A 16,052-nucleotide genomic window follows, 5' to 3' on the forward strand; every position below is an offset into this window, starting at 1 on the left:
GCCCGGGACTTGCCGCCTCCCCGTCCCCCGGCAGCCTCCCTCAAACTTCCGTCCCGCTCCCCGCGCCGCCCTGCCCGGACACCGCCAGGCGCCGGTGCCGCGCTCGGCAGAGCCCGCGGGGCTGGGGCGGCCTTGGGGCCGGCACGGGGCTGAGGGGAGCGGGCAGCGGCCGCATCCCGCCCTCAGCCGGCCCTCGGGCGCCGCCGCCATCTTGGCGGGGCGCGGGCGCCGCCGCGGCGCAGGAAATGGAGGACGCGGGGCCGGGAGGGCTCGGGGCTCCCTCAGCGCTGAGGGCTCCGCTCGGGCTCCGGGACAGCCCAGACACTGCGGGGGAAAAAGTTCTTCGAGTTGCTGAGCAGAATTTGCTCTCAGCCTGTACGCGTACGCGAAGCTCAGAAGTAATGTTAGCGCTTAGTTCAGCGTTCTGAGGATGTTTTACATAAATCTCCCTTTTGCCTGGGAACTTTATAAATTAATTTAGATCAGTTATTGCCCCAAACTGCACTCCTGCGTGCATAGTGCATCAAGTACGACGCACCAGCGTTACCCACAATTAGCTGTCATCGTTTTGTTTAAATGTCTTTTCCTTCCTGCTCATCAGGTACAAGAAACCCGCACCGAGTGCCCGGGCTCAGGAATGAAATGTGTGAGGCAGATCTGGAGACGCTTTGGATTGACCTTTCCTCGAGCTGTAAATCTAATATTATAGCACTGTTAAGTTTCTTTAATTAGACTATGAGTAACAACGTCTGTCTTTTCCTCCCTGTTAAGTGCAGCTCATTTAAGATGGACTTGGGTTTATTTGTGTTTTGAGTGCTGTGTTTGCGTGTCTGTGTGGTGTGGTTTATTACATGCTGTATTTTCTACAGAACCCATCCCAAGTTGTGAAAATGGATGAGCCTCTCAGAAAACATCAGCATTGCCAGCGGGCTTTAAACTTGTAATAACATTTTCCCCAGTAACAGCATTTCTTCCCATTAATTACTTTTTAAATCTCTACTGTCATAGTCCTAGTCCAGCATAATTTTCATGGCCTTTGGTTGCCTCGGATACATTACAGTCCTATTCACAAGTAGTCCCACTTTTCGTTTCAATCAATTACTGCAGTTTTCAGGTGATAAAGGGAGGAAAAATAGCATGTGGAGCTAAGGAAGTGCTCAGAGCTTATAAATCCTCATTTTTTTTCACTTCATGAAAAAACCCGAGCAACAGATCAATGTCACTCACAAAGGCTGCAGAAACAAAATCATACATCGTCATTTTTTTCATCAAATCTTTACTTTTTTTTAAGAAATAAAACCTGGTTTCTCTCTTAGTCTTTGTAAGAGGACTCAGGAATTTCAGACTGACAAACCTCTTGGGATAAAACTTTTCTAACTTTTTCTTGTGTTTTGCTGGTTGTACTTCTGGGACTGTCCATGACCCCAAGAAACTCCAAGCTTAGTCTTGGTGGCAACTGTAGACTTACTGTCATGAAAAGCTTTTGTGACTGATGCAGCTGATAAATTGCCCTGAGCAAATCAAAACTCTTTATCTAAAAGAACTTCAAATCATCCCCTGGACTCTCCCTTAGCTGAAGTGGAACCAGGGTGCAGCAGTGAGTGAAAATGCTTTACTCAAGAAGTGTTTCTGCTGGTGACACACCAATTAATCATCCTCTCTAAGTGCACTGCCTCACGTTCAGCTCCAGTGTTCTTATACAGGATATTTTTAGCTATGTTTCATTATAATGGAGGAAATTCTCCCCCAGCAGATAGTAAGAGAGTCTTTCAACAGCACTTAGTTTGTGTACTTGCCTCAAGAATTAATTTGGCTTGCTGTATCTTCAGAAAACTTGTAATTCTTGTTTTGCAAGTTTCTCTTTGATATTTAGGCAAGGGATAGTCTTGCAGTTGGAGAACAAAAGTGAGGAGCATGGCATCTATTCCTGGCTCAGTACTTCCAAGAGAAAACAAAGGAGACAGAAAACAAGGTGGAAGCACAAAGTGTTTGCATTTCTTGCACACAAGGAAGATGCAATTTTATGTCAGATCCAGTGTCTGCCCCAGAAACCCCAAGGCTCCAGAGCAATTTGTGAATAGCTGTGCTCAGAGGAGCTCCAGTGCCCTCCCTGCTGAGGGCACTCTGTTGTTTCAGCAATACATCTTTCCTAACACAGTCCTTGCAAGTAGTGGACAAAGAGCCAAATCTTTTAAAGACCAAATAAAACAACAAATCCAAATTTGCAACCCATGTTGCTGCACTGTTTTCCTCAGAGTGGTTGGAGCTGTGGGTAGAGAACTGATGCAGTTGCTGGCTAATTGTCTTTCTTGAGAATGTGTCTGTACTAAATTAGCTATAGGAAATCTTCTAGGGCAAAATGAGTCTGGTTGAGGAGAAGCAATCACACTGACTGATTCCAGATGCTTAGTCCATTTTGATTTGTTGTAATTAGCTGATGAGATTTCCAATAATTTCTTATTTTGTGCATATAATGACATGAGAGTGATGAGCTAGCTCATGACAGATACCCACATTTAGAACCAGGCAAAAAGAACTTCCTTTGCTAACTAAGAGGAGCTGCAGCTACACAATCATCCCTCTATTTCTCTGAAGAGATTGAAGTCAGTTATTCAGGAAGTCCTGTGGAATGAAGAGCCACAAGGTACAAGGGGGGCCTGGAGCACAGGTTGGTGTCCCAGCAGAACAGGAAGGTAAAAGTGCAGATAAAGTCACCATGAGGCCATAACCAGTGTGGAGAAAGTGTCTCAGTCAAATATCCTCAAGCACATTCTGTGACATGGCAAGAACATGCAAACCTCCTTGTGCTCTCCTTTATTTTTAAAACACCCTGTGGAGTAACCTGCTGGCTGGGATGCTTGGGATGCTGTTTTTACCCTGTGTCATTTCCTTCCAGGTGTCATTTCCTCTGGTCACAGGGACAGCTCAGCCTGAGCCCAATGCTGTGGCTGTTAAGCTGGCAACATGTTCAAATCCCAGCAGCATTTGATGGCCTGTGGCACTGCAAAGACCTCTGCTGAGGGTGGCTCTGACAGCACACACCCCCAAATATTTTAGGATAACCTCCAAAACCTGAGAACAGCAGAGATGCTGATGTGCACAGTGCTGGTGGAGTTCTGGTGTCCCTCTAAAATGGGAGATTCCGCTGGAGGGCAGGTTTGCTCATTCTGCTGCCTCAGTTTCTGGGCAGTGCCCTGCGGTAATCCCGGACAATGGATGTGCCGGGATTGTCCCCGGGGTGCCGGCTCTGTTATCAGCGGCTGCCCTCGGGCATCTGCCGCAGTCAATCTGCAGCCCCGGCTCCTCCCTTGCTCCAAATGCTTTTATCACTGCCCCCAGCCACTTGCACGAGTGATTCCAAACTTGGAGTTTTCTTGATGAGAAATCAGTGGCCAGCAATGTCTATGCAGTATTTATGCAATAAAAAGTATCAATTCTTAATTTATCATTATTGGACTGGATAAACCCAGGCCTTCCATGGTGTTGCTGACAGCAGCTGAATCCCTGTGGCATTCTGCCGACTCTGGCAGGGCATGTCCTGAGCTGTGACTCCAGAGGGGGATCAGATCCCACAGCTGTGACAGTGATTGCAGGGGTCTGAGGATGAAGGAAGAGATGAGGATCTGACTCCATGTTTCAGAAGGCTGATTTATTATTTTATGATATATATTATATTAAAACTATACTAAAAGAATAGAAGAAAGGATTTCATCATAAGGCTGGCTAAGAATAGCAAAAGAAAGAATGATAAAGGCTTGTGTCTCGGGCAAAGAGTCTGAGCCAGCTGGGCTGTGATTGGCCATTAATTAGAAACAACCCCATGAGCCCAATCCCAGATGCACCTGTTGCATTCCACAGCAGCAGATAACCATTGGTTACAGTTTGTTCCTGAGGCCTCTCAGCTTCTTAGGAGAAAAAATCCTATGGAAAGGATTTTCCATAAAATGTGTCTGTGAAACACAACCAAACCTCTTTGCTGGGCAGTTCCACTGGGCTGGGTCAAATGGGTTTTGGAGCCTCCACTTGAGATTCACAACCAGCCCACCTTGTATCAGTGAACATTTGACATTGAGCAAGTGTTCCTTACACCAAAGCTTCATCTTGTTGAGGGGCCATCCCCCCATGACTGTTCCAGTTGTGAAAAATGTGTATTTTATGATTGGCTTTTTGCAAATATTAAAATGAATATTATATGTGTTGTGTTAGAAAGTAAAGCTGTATTAATTCTCTTAAGTAGTGTGGTAAATATAGTTTTAGGTTATAAAAAATGTTAAAATAGAAACTGTGCTATATAGGATACTTGTTTTAAAGGAAGGACTCGCAGCGAGATAGCAGCCACAGGACACTGAAATCTTTCAGAGAAAAAGAATTTATTGCCCTCTTATCAGAAGAAATGAACTTCCTCCTGCCTCGAAGGCACTGTTAGGATTTAGAGGGAGAAGCTGACATGCCCAGACAGAATCCTGTGTTTGAATGGAATTTATGCATCATGTATGAGATGTATGAATATGCAACAGGTTGTTGTTTTTAAGGGTTAATCCTCCGTTAACGTGTGTCCTTTTTCGGGCTTATGCTGCCCAGAAAAAGGTACCCAGATGTCTGTAACTCTTTGTTTCTATTGTCTCCTATTGTCCTAATCCAAATTGTCCAAATTATTATTACTCTACTTGTATTACTATTTTTATAACCATTTTATTACAATTAAACTTTAAAAATTTCAAAACCACGTGATTGGCATTTTTCACACAGTTAACTCTGGGAAGCAAAGAGTCTTAGGGAAAAAATACCATGTCAAGAGGGCAGTGGCAGAGCAGAGACAGCCAGGTGCTGGAACAGCTTTACCAAGTTTTCCAGAGCTGGAAGCAGAGGAAATGGCCTGGTCTAGGCTGACTGGACTGAAGAGGGTTGAAGGCAGAGCTGCCCTGACCTCTCACAGTGCCGTGGCTCCCAGCAGCAGGTTCCTAACCTAGTTTGGCTGCAGCAATGCTCAGCGGGGATCCAAGGCTGAAATGAGCTCTTTATCTGTACTTGACCAGGCTCCAAGTGATTTCAGTAAGAGGAGGCTGAGTCAGGACTTGGCTATAGGTGGATCAGAGCCTTTGCAGTGTTTATTTATTAAATATCTCCCATCTGGTGTCCTGTTTGCAGCCTGCCAAAGCAAAAAGGATTAAATGCTTGTCCCCCCCAACATCTCATTACTGAAGGAATGAGTAGAACTTTTTTTCCCCTCTACATTATTCCTGGAATAAGCTGTCAAGCAAGCAGTTGAGTTGTTGCACCTTACCACAACTTTTGCCAAGAAAGATTTAGCAGCATGGTAATTTAATGGAAAATATTATAGCCACATTCCTTTCAGACATAAATTCTCTGCAAAAAGATAGATATCTAATGGGAAAAAAATCTGTTAATATTACAGTGGTTTATCTGCTTTATTGTTTTTTCCAGTGAGGTGTTTCACCCAAAATAATGCAGAGGATACAGGAGAGTGAGCTAAGTGAGGTTATCCCAGCTTTGATTGAAATGTGGATATAAACCTGACAGCATCCTTTCAGCTGCATTTAATAATACATAGAAGTACAGAAATAATGATGAGAAATACTCTTTAAAAAGAGATGTTCACCTAAAGCTGTGCAAAGCCATGTTAGGGATAGGCCTGTCAGGAAGGAGCAGTGGGAGTAACTCACAGGAGAGGAGAAATTATCTAAGAAATGTAAGCATTGCCAGCAACAAAAAGATAACTGAATTCCATGGTAATTTCCACCAAGCAACAAATGAAAACAATTGGCCTCTACCAACAGAGATGACAAACAGTTCTGTAGTTCCTAGAATATTTGTACGTGCTAAAAATAAGTGTGGCTCACTTTAATTGCATGAGAAGCTACAAGCTGAGGATGAGTAAAAGGTCATAGAAAGGTGCTGGCTTGGAGGTAGAAAAGCACAGGAACAGGCATCTCACAATTCCCAGTTGTGACAAAGGTGTGTGTGTGAGATATGCTGTAAATAGAGTTGCTTTAATTATATCATAGGCTCAAAGTTGGAGCAATAATGCAGCTGAGGCAGTTTTAAAGATTAAAAAAACCCAGATACTGTGGGGTTCCCCAGCAGTGCAAACATTCTGTGTTTGGAATTGTAAAGGTGAAAATTTACAGGTGAAAACTCCTGCAAGTTGCTCTCACTTTGACTCTTTTTATGTCAACTCCATATAAATTAAATAGAAATGAAACCATTTTCCCCTCATAAATGTATCATCACATAATTTTTCAATGCTAAATTTACAATGCTAATTGTTATTACAATACAAAACAATTACAATATTGTTTACAATTTTCAATGGTAGTTGTTTGATTCAGCCAAATACAAAAAGTCCTCACCTAAATGCTCTTGGTAAGTGACAACATCCTAAACACATGAGGCAGCTTTTCCTCCTCAGTGCACACAGCTCAATCTTGCTCTTCTTCTCTTGGGCTGTTCTTGAGTTGTTTTAAGGATTTCAGTCCCAGAAATGGACATTGCAAAACCTTTCTGATGTTTTGGGGTTTCACTGGTTTAAGCAAGACTTTTACTTAGGAAGGAACTATCTCCATTTCCTAGGCTTCTCCTCATTTACATGTGTAAAGTTTAACTTAGTGAACAGCTACCAAAGTCTTGAGTCTCAGAAAGGGATTTATTCATGAGCACATATGGCCTGCTATATAAATGCATAGTTCATCATTCATAAGAGGTGTGATCTTCTCTGTATAAATAAATAATTTTCTTCTGTTTTCCAGCTTTTTGAATTGATTACTTATAAAATCTTGTGGTGCATTCTTAGGGAATCTAGGAATAGCTCTCTCTGGCACACACACTTAAAACTTTCACATAAACTCTGATTTGAGTGCAGAAGGGGCTCCCATCAACCTTTCAGGATACATTTGCAGTGCTCTGTCACCTTCCAGGTCCTTCCCTCTAGTGCTAAATACCCCCAGTTCTACTGCTCAGTGTGAGGAGTGGCTATTTCTATTTTGTAATGTTGTACACAGCAGATTTTGCTTCCCCTGATGATTTTTCTTCCCAAGTGATCTCTGGAGTGGCTGGAAACCCACTTACATGTTTTGTGTGACTTCAGAATTACATTCAGTGCAAAACTCTTTTTTTTCCCCCAGGAAAGCAGGCTTTATTTTAAAATAAATGGCTACACAAAACCCTTCTCCAAAGCACCCCCATTTATGCATGATCCAGGTGATCATGCTGCTGCTTTAATTATTATACAGAAATGTCCCATCACAGAAAGCTGTGGGAACTCAGCACATCACTCCCAATGTCCAGAGTTACCGAGAGAACCCTTGGGGGTCTCGGAAATCCTGGAATGTTGCCAGGAGTGTTTGGTGGCTTGATTTTGATCCATCTATGGAAGTGACAGCAGTTTGAGGACGTGAGAATCACTTGGGAGTGATGGGTGCAAGAAAGACACATTTATACGGTGAAATATAGATTTTAGGGTTTTTGGTACAGGGGGGTTATGGAGACAAGATGGAGGGATCAGGGTGTGTCTCGTCCTTCTTCTTTCTTCTTCTTGTCCTCCATCTCCTGTGGTGATGTTGGCACTTGGGGATTGGTTTATGGTGAAGGTGCACTTGCTAATATGAGTGAAAAGTATTAGAAAATAAAGGTAAATATCATGTAGGTAGATTTTAGTATAAAAAGACAGGACCGCCCCGTGGGTGGTCAGAGTGCCCTTGGCTGCCTTGCAGGTCAGACCTCTGTTGGGCAGACAGAAAATTTTGTAGATAAGAAACAATGAACAATCTGAAGATGGAAAAGCTGAAGGGTCCAGACTCGTCCTTTGAAACGCGTCCACCCAAGAACCACCCTACCCGTGTCGGGGCACAGACAGACAGACAGACCTGACAGAAAGCAGCTGTAATTGCACTCAGAATCCATTGAACAGGAGGATGTCCCTCAGAGTCCAAAAACCAAGTTTGATGGCAAATGCTTCACCCAGAGCAGCCTCTGCATCACAGTGAGTGCACTCAGTGATTCTGCCCTGAAAAACAAACCTGAGGAGGGTGTTAGAGCCAAGCACAGCCAGAGCAGCAGGCTCAGACCTCCAGGCAGGCCATGGCTCTGGGTGGGAAGGGTTTCCACAGTCTGGTGTTATTTCCCAAACTTTTAATGACCTTAAATGGATGCCAAAGCTGACAGCAACTCCAGCACCAAGTGGACACCAGTTCTGCCAGCAGAGGCAATGACCAGGAAGAGCAGCACCACCCACCCCTCTGCTGTCCCCGAGGTGGGAGAAAGAACAACTGCTGCAGGGCAGAGGAACAAGTGCAGAGTCACCAATTCCAATTTGCTTTTGGGGATCCTGCAGCAGGGTCCCAAAGTGGGTGTCCTGAGTCTGGATGCAGCGCAGGCAGCAGAGCTTCCCACAGCCCTGCTTCTTCCACTGGGCAAGCAGGTTTTTGTCTCCTCCTTGGTGCAGTACCCATATGTGGTATTTTCATGGAGTCCCCATGAGGGGAGGAGGGATGAATCTGACTCCATGTTCTTAGAAGGCTCATTTATTATTTTATGTTACTGTTATATAAAAGAATACTATACTAAACTATACTAAAGAATAGAGAAAGGGTACAGACAGAAGGCTAGAACTGATCAAAACTGATGACTCTTTCTTTCTCCAGAGTCCGACACAGCTTGGCCCCTGATTGGCCAATGAGTAAAAACAATTCACATGAAACCAATGAAACACTCACCTGTTGGTAAACAATGTCCAAACCTCATTCCAAAGCAGCAAAACACAGGAGAAGCAAATGAGATAAAATTGTTTTCCTTTTTCGCTGAGGCTTCTCTGTAGCCTTGATATTTTATGAAAAATCCTTTCCTTAGGATTTTTTCTCCTGAGAAGCTGAGAGGCCTCAGGAACAGAATGTAACCAATGGTTATCTGCTGCTGTGGAATGCAACAGGAACAAAATGCAAACAATGGTTATCTGCTGCTGTGGAATGCAACAGGAACAAAATGTAACCCATGGTTATCTGCTGCTGTGGAATGCAACAGGTGCATCTGGGATTGGGCTCATGGGGTTGTTTCTAATTAATGGCCAATCACAGTCAGCTGGCTCGGACAGAGAGCTGAACCACAAACCTTTGTTATCATTCCTTTTCTATTCTTAGCCACCCTTCTGATGAAATCCTTTCTTCTATTCTTTTAGTATAGTTTTAATGTAATATATTTTATAATAAATCAGCCTTCTGAAACATGGAGTCAGATCCTCATCTCTTCCCTCATCCTGGGAGCCCTGTGAACACCACCACACCTCTCAGCTTCCCAGGAGAGAAATCCAAGGGATTTTTCCAGAAGATAAGATGGTGACACTCATAGAGCTCTCTGCTGATTGCTTTCCTTGTGTGGAAGGGATCAAAGATCTACCAGGTTTTCTGCTGGTGGAGCCTGAAGATGGGCCAGAGGGACTCCACTCTCCTCTTCCCTTTGTGTGGCTCCATCTCTGCTTCTCTCACCTCCTGACCCAGCAGGTCCCAGACATCCAGGGGACCCTTCCTGCTGCTCCTCACTGGGGCATTGCCTCAGGAACCAGAGGCAAGGGGAGCTGCCAGCACCCCCTCAGAACCACAGCTGCTCTGTACCCAGCCCGTGGCTCTCCTCTCCTCCCTAGATTATTTGCAGCAATTCATTTGAAGTTCTTAGCTAAGCCCTATAACCTTGAATTTTATCTGCAGCAGTTCTTTAAAGTTTGGAAATAATTAGCTCACCAAAAAAAAATTTTGCTCCTCAAGCAGACAAAGTTGTTTTAATCATGCACCTGGTTTGTTGGCACAACTCTAGAAATTTCTATATCTAAAAGTGTTTGCAGTGAGTAATCTTTGATCTTCCATTACACCTGAATCTACATTATATAAACTTAAAATGGTTTATAGAAAATTCAAATGGATTTTTTATACCCTTTTCAAATCCCTCCAGAAAAATCATTCTGTTCACAGATTGTCTGCAGATTTATTATTAATAAGATTAAGCAAAGTTAAGGTCCAATATTGTGAGATTTGAGTAATACTAAGATAAGTTCTGTTAATTTGATTAAGGATGGGTTATCTTCAGTTGATTTTTTTAAGTTAATCTCTGCTAAGTTCAAATGTTACTGAGTTTGGACCATGTCCTGTTTAATTGTTCTTCACTTTAAGCTATTTCCTGTTCTATTCCAGTCTTGTTGAGACTTATTTTCAGTTCTGTTTTTATTTAGTGCAAATTAGGTGTTGGCAAAATTACATAAAGTTAAGCCCCAGTATTGTTAGATTTGGAGTAATGTTAAGTTACATTCTATTAACCTGCTGTCATTTTGCTGTGACAGGTACATGACTTTGGAAAGGTGTTATCTCAACTTCCTAAGGCAGATACTGCTGATATATTGATTACATGAAGAGAATTTACTGATTTGATAATAGGCATTATTCACAAGATGTTATTACTGTATTTATAGCCAGCTCCTTATATACTTTACCATCTCTTTGTGCAATTATCTAAAAGACTCATGTAATTTCAGGGTCCTTCTTTTTTGCTCTCTAGCTGCTTATGCATCTGTTAGACCAGCTGAGCTCTCTGGCTGGTCCCTGCACTGGCTCTGGGGTTTCACCCAATGCTATCTCATAATTTTAAGTATTTTTCAGAGTTCCACGAAAAGATCACTGAGCTTCATTGAAAGCCTCCTCTGAACTGCTGGTCCTGTGCTTCTCCCAGTTATTATTACAGAAGCACTCCAGCAGTTTGCTGTGTTTGAAGCATCTCTATCCTGAAGGAAGCCTCAGAGGGATCCAGCTACTAAATATTTTGATTGTTCTTTAACCCCAAGGCCTTTTCTCATAGCTGCTATTCTTAGGAGCCTTGTTGTAAAATGTGTTTAGGGAATTCCCTCCCAGTTGGAGCTTGGGGAGTGGCCAGACCTTGGGCCTACCTGGATGGAGAACTTGCCAACAAACCCAGATGTTTTCTGCATCAAAATTAGATTCAAGTCACTTTGACTTGGCAATTTGACCCTTTATATGTGACAGCTGAACCTATTTTTAGAGTGAGTTTGGGAATTATTATCCAGAAGTAATTATCCAAGCCCTCACTAAACTGAGGTTTGTCAACTTTTACAGGCTGTGGGCTGATGGTACTGTATTTTAGTGATTAATAATAATCCAATTTCACATGTGTTATTAATGATGTGTATTGTCTGAAATATTCCTGATTGTTGGACCTGACTTATTCCTGATTGCTGTCAGTTTCTTGTTCCTCTACAATATTATATTATAACAATACAATATATTGTTTTGTTTTGTTATTCCCTTCATGTTCTTAGTAAAAGCCATACATGCTGTTTTTAAAACAAAAAGAAAGGGGAATTAACTCAACTATTTGGACTTTAAAACAATGGCCATTTATTTCCATTTCCCTAAGAGACATTGGACATGATTTTGTGTTTTCATGCTGTAAAACCCTGTGTCAATGGCATGACAGAATTTGATGAGTTGGTCTTTTATGTATCTTATCCCACATCTAACAGATAACCTTAATGAGATAAGGCCCTCACAAGAGTGAGCTGTTTGCACATCAGAACATATGAGCCATTTTTAAATTAATGGAAAGGGGGAGATGTCATGGTCAGGTTGAAGAATTATAAAAGCAAATATATATTATAAAAACTTGCCTTATGAAACCAGGCAAGTTTTGCTCTGCTAAATTGCCAAAGCTGGCCTGTCACTTCTTCTAAGAGCAGTTACAAGTTCCCATGTGAAGCTGTTTGGAGAGTGAGAGTTCATTAACACAACAATCTGGTCTGAGGGTGAAAAACAAATGCACCTGCAATAACAAGGGATTTGTCCTATGAGAACCAGTAGAAAAAATTATATAAACTAACTAAAAATACAGAAGTTTGATAGATATGCAAAATACCATGTACTGACCAATAAACCAGGGGTAAATGTGCTGTGAACCAATGAAATATGACACAGGGCCTTCTGATAACCCTATAAAATATCACCTATACAATAAAGATTCAGCTTTCTGCATGAAGAAGATGGAGTCTTGGCTGATTTATTCCAACACTTGATGACTTTTTAATACAAAATAGTGATTTTTGGAGATCTTAAGGACTGATGGAGGAATCAGAGTAATTCCAAGCCCTTTGGCACATGTGGAAATGCTGTTTGAATTACCCCCACACATGAGCAATGAGACTTCACCTTAAAGGCATTTTTCCCCAGGACTTCATGATTATTTGACCAATTTTACACTACCTTGGGTGTGGAATCAAAGAATCACAGAATGATTTGGGTGGGAAAGGACCTTCAGCATCCTGAAGTCCAACCATTAACCCAGCCCCCAGTGCCACATCCCCAGAAGAAGAGAAACAGAGTATTGATTTAATATTTGGTATTTACAGAGTTTATCAAATTGTGTGTATGGACTTCAGAGCTGCAGCCACTGGGCTTTCAAACCACCCCTAATTCCTGGTGGATGGTACAGCATTTATTATTTAGGACTGTTTTGGAATTCATGTCAACACTCTAAAAGCAGATACAGTCACCTAAGAGAAGGATTGCATTTGGTCCCAGCATTTGTTATTCAATAAAATGTAAAGCTTGTCATGGCTCACAATTATGGCTTGTTTTTCCTCACTGCTGTCCTATTTTGATAATACAGTAGTTAAATATGCAATAACTCATCTGAGACTCATATTACTTAATATTCTCACCAGCTTTAACAGGCATGCTTCATATTAAAGTCTTAAAAAAATTCTTCCTTAAAGATTCAGGCAGCTGGAAGCCCAGTCATCATTATATCATCAATATCTGTCTCCAAGGTTAGTCACACTGATGAAAGGAGTCATCCAGAAGGATGTTTTATCCATGGGAGCCTGAAAATGGCACAAGACTGGTATCTAGCAAAAGATAGGGAAAAGGAGGTTGTGTGTGAAATTAGGAGAAAAATCAGCTGTCCCTGAAAACTGAAGAATAAATAGAATTATTTGGGGTTTTTTTCTTTACAGAAGGAAGCTGTTATTTTTCATAAATTATCACTTATTTTTGTCTTTAGTGTCTACCAGGATAAAACACATTATCTGCTCTGGTTATTTTCCTGGAAGCAGCTCTCAGTCAGCTTCAAACTGGGAGAAGTGATAGAAGCAAAAACAAATGGAAAGCACCTCAAGAATGTGTTTTCATGTTTGGAGCTGGGAATGACCTTGGGTGTTGGCTGCTGCCTGGGCTGTTCCCAGGTCCCTGCAGGGAGTGAGGTTGACACTGCAGCCTTCAGAGACAAACACTCCCATTAGCAACCTGACGAGCAGGTTTGTGGGCAGGAGCTGCTCTGAGTCATGAACATTTGGGCTGTTGGGGTGGGAACAGGACTGAGCTGCAGGGAATGTGCTGGGGGGGCTGCAGCCCAGGGGCTCTGCTCCCCAAAGGGCTCTGGGCAGCTTTCCAGGCTGGAGGAAGAGCCTCAACAAGCAGCTCCTTGCTCCTCACCTGCTGCCCACAGGGATCCCTTCCCCTCTATGGGTACCAGGGGAATGTCTGAGCCCACTCCACGAAATTGTCATTGAATGAGATGGAACCTCCTGCCACAAAGGCTGGGAAGGGGCTTTGGGCCAGGGCCTTGGTGCTGGTGATAAAATGGTTAATTCTGCCTCATACCTGGGCACTGCTACACCTGCAGAGTGGTGGTGAAGCCTGTGAATTCCCAGAAAAAACTCATCCAGAAAACACAGTTATTAGAATACATCAGAACACAGATCAAAAGTGGGACATGCTAGGGTTAAGTTTGTTTTTACAGCCTTAATTTAGGAGCTCTGTGGGCAGAATTACAACAGCCTTCAGTGAAATAGTGCAGGGCTGATTTTCCCCACCTCCTTGGAGTCAGCCAGGGTTGTTTGCTGATGGAGCATTCACCTTGTGGAAAAGCTGGGAGATGCACAAGGAGACTTGAGGAGAGGGAAAGGACAAATTCATGGCTCAGAGAACCAAAGCCTGTCCAGGGTGACTGAATTCTGTCCTTGTCTGTGTGCTGGGTCTCAGGTGGGATGGCACACAGAGCCTTTCCCAGGTGCTGACTGTGGGTTTGTGCCCTCTGGACTCCAGGGGCTCTGCATGTGAGACACTCAGCAGGCAGAAATGACCACAACTGGCAGCAGCTCCTAGCCCTGAGTTATCCCTGGAGTTAGCAGGAGAAAAGTCACAGGAACTTCTTCTGAGCCAAGGGTCAGCCCTGGAAATGGCTGAATCTGTTTGATTTGGTTGTCTCATTGTTAGCTGAGTGTGTGTCTCACCACGTGGGGGGACACATTCATCTCAAAAAATGTATGAAAATGATTAAAATTTGGGAGAGTGCTGAGCAACCCAGCCCAGAGCCTTCCAGAGGAGAACATGGGTGAATAATCCATCGTGCTCTGTCAGTCCTGGCCTGCCTGGAGCCAGGGCATCCAGGGCCAGGGATGGGACTGAGGAAAACTCCTGCCCTCCCAGCTGTGAAAATGGGACACTCCTGCAGCACAGCCTGAACAACAAGGTTTTTAATGGAACAAACTTCTCCCACCAAAACTTCTCCCCCCAGTGTCTCTGTGCTGATCATTCCTCTGGAACAGGGGCTGCTCCAGGGCATTTCTGCCAGCACACATCCCAAACCCCTCCAGAGTTCCTGCAGCTCCAGGCAATGCTCAGCTCTCTGTGCCCCCACCCCATGTCCTGGGGGCTCATTCTGAATTCCAGCCAGGCCAGCAGGGCAGGGGAGCTGTGCCAGGCCCTGGGCACAGGTGAGGCTCCACCCTGGCACCCCCAGTGACCCTGGGCACAGCCCCACGCCCTGGCCATGTCCCTCCTCCTCCTCCTGGCAGCAGCAGCCTCGGCTGCCCCAGTGAGGTGTGAGAGCCCAGACCCAGTGAGGTGTGAGAGCTCAGAGTTCACAGCCAGGAGCCCTCTGGGGGCCTCTGATTGTCCACCCTGCTGGGGGATCTCACAGCCTGCACAACGCCCAAGGCTTGCTGGGTTTCCCTTTCTTTTTAAAGGATAACTCAATAGGAAAATGGAAAAATGTTATTCTTTAAATTACATTTCATTTAAATTAAATTAATTTTAATTTTAATTTTAATTTTAATTTTTATTTTTATTTTTATTTTTATTTTTTAGTTATTTAAAGAATAACTCAATGGGAAAATTATTGTCGAGTACTTGGAGACTGATCAGGTGAATTACAAGTCAGTGATGCTCTGTGTTGCAGTGCAAGTGGAAACACAGACTCCTTGGCAATACTGAACTTGTCAAAATCCAATCTAAACCTCCTGGTTTGTTTTTCTATTGGACATTTCTCTTTCTGGGTCTTACACAGAAACTTAGGGAAAAAATGCTTGTGGAAAGAGGGTGAGTGAGAAGTGCTCAAAGGTGTTAGGCAGAGCCAGGGGATCCCTCTGCACAGATCACCTTCCTCCTGTTGTTTCTCTGAGAACAAGACCACTGTCCATGCCATGCCCTCATTTTTGTGTTGTCTCTGAAAACAAGCAATTTATTTCTAAAACAGCAGAGGATACTGAGATAAAGACTGAGATAAGGACTTCTTTAGCCACCCATTGGCTTCCCCATCTTGAAAGAATGTAAGCATTTTAAAATTTAAAATCACATCCTGTTTGAGGGGTAACTTTAGGAGAGTTCCCCTTACATACAATGCAGTTTCTTTTCATTATTATATCCTAGAAAGCCACTGGTCTAATTTTGCACTTGGGACTGGGACTGGATGGGGGGAGCAATTCTGTATTTGAGTTAGGGCCAGGCAGGGCCCGAGGCACAGGATGTGACAGAGATCCCTGCAGGATGGAACCCAGGGAGTTCCACCCTTTCCACCCTGCTGGTCCCACAGAGAATGGGATGTGTGAATTCCAACAGATCCCATTTCAGGTTCACTCCATATTTAAACTCCTGGTGCTCATCTGTTCCACCAAGCAAAGATCATCTGAAAAATGTGCTCCCTGTGAGCAGGGGCTGAAAGGCTCATTCAGCTCAGCAAGTGGAGCAAGCAGAACGCTCCTGGCA

The sequence above is a fragment of the Agelaius phoeniceus genome, chromosome 11, assembly GCF_051311805.1.
Source record: "Agelaius phoeniceus isolate bAgePho1 chromosome 11, bAgePho1.hap1, whole genome shotgun sequence".
Lineage (NCBI taxonomy): Eukaryota > Metazoa > Chordata > Aves > Passeriformes > Icteridae > Agelaius > Agelaius phoeniceus.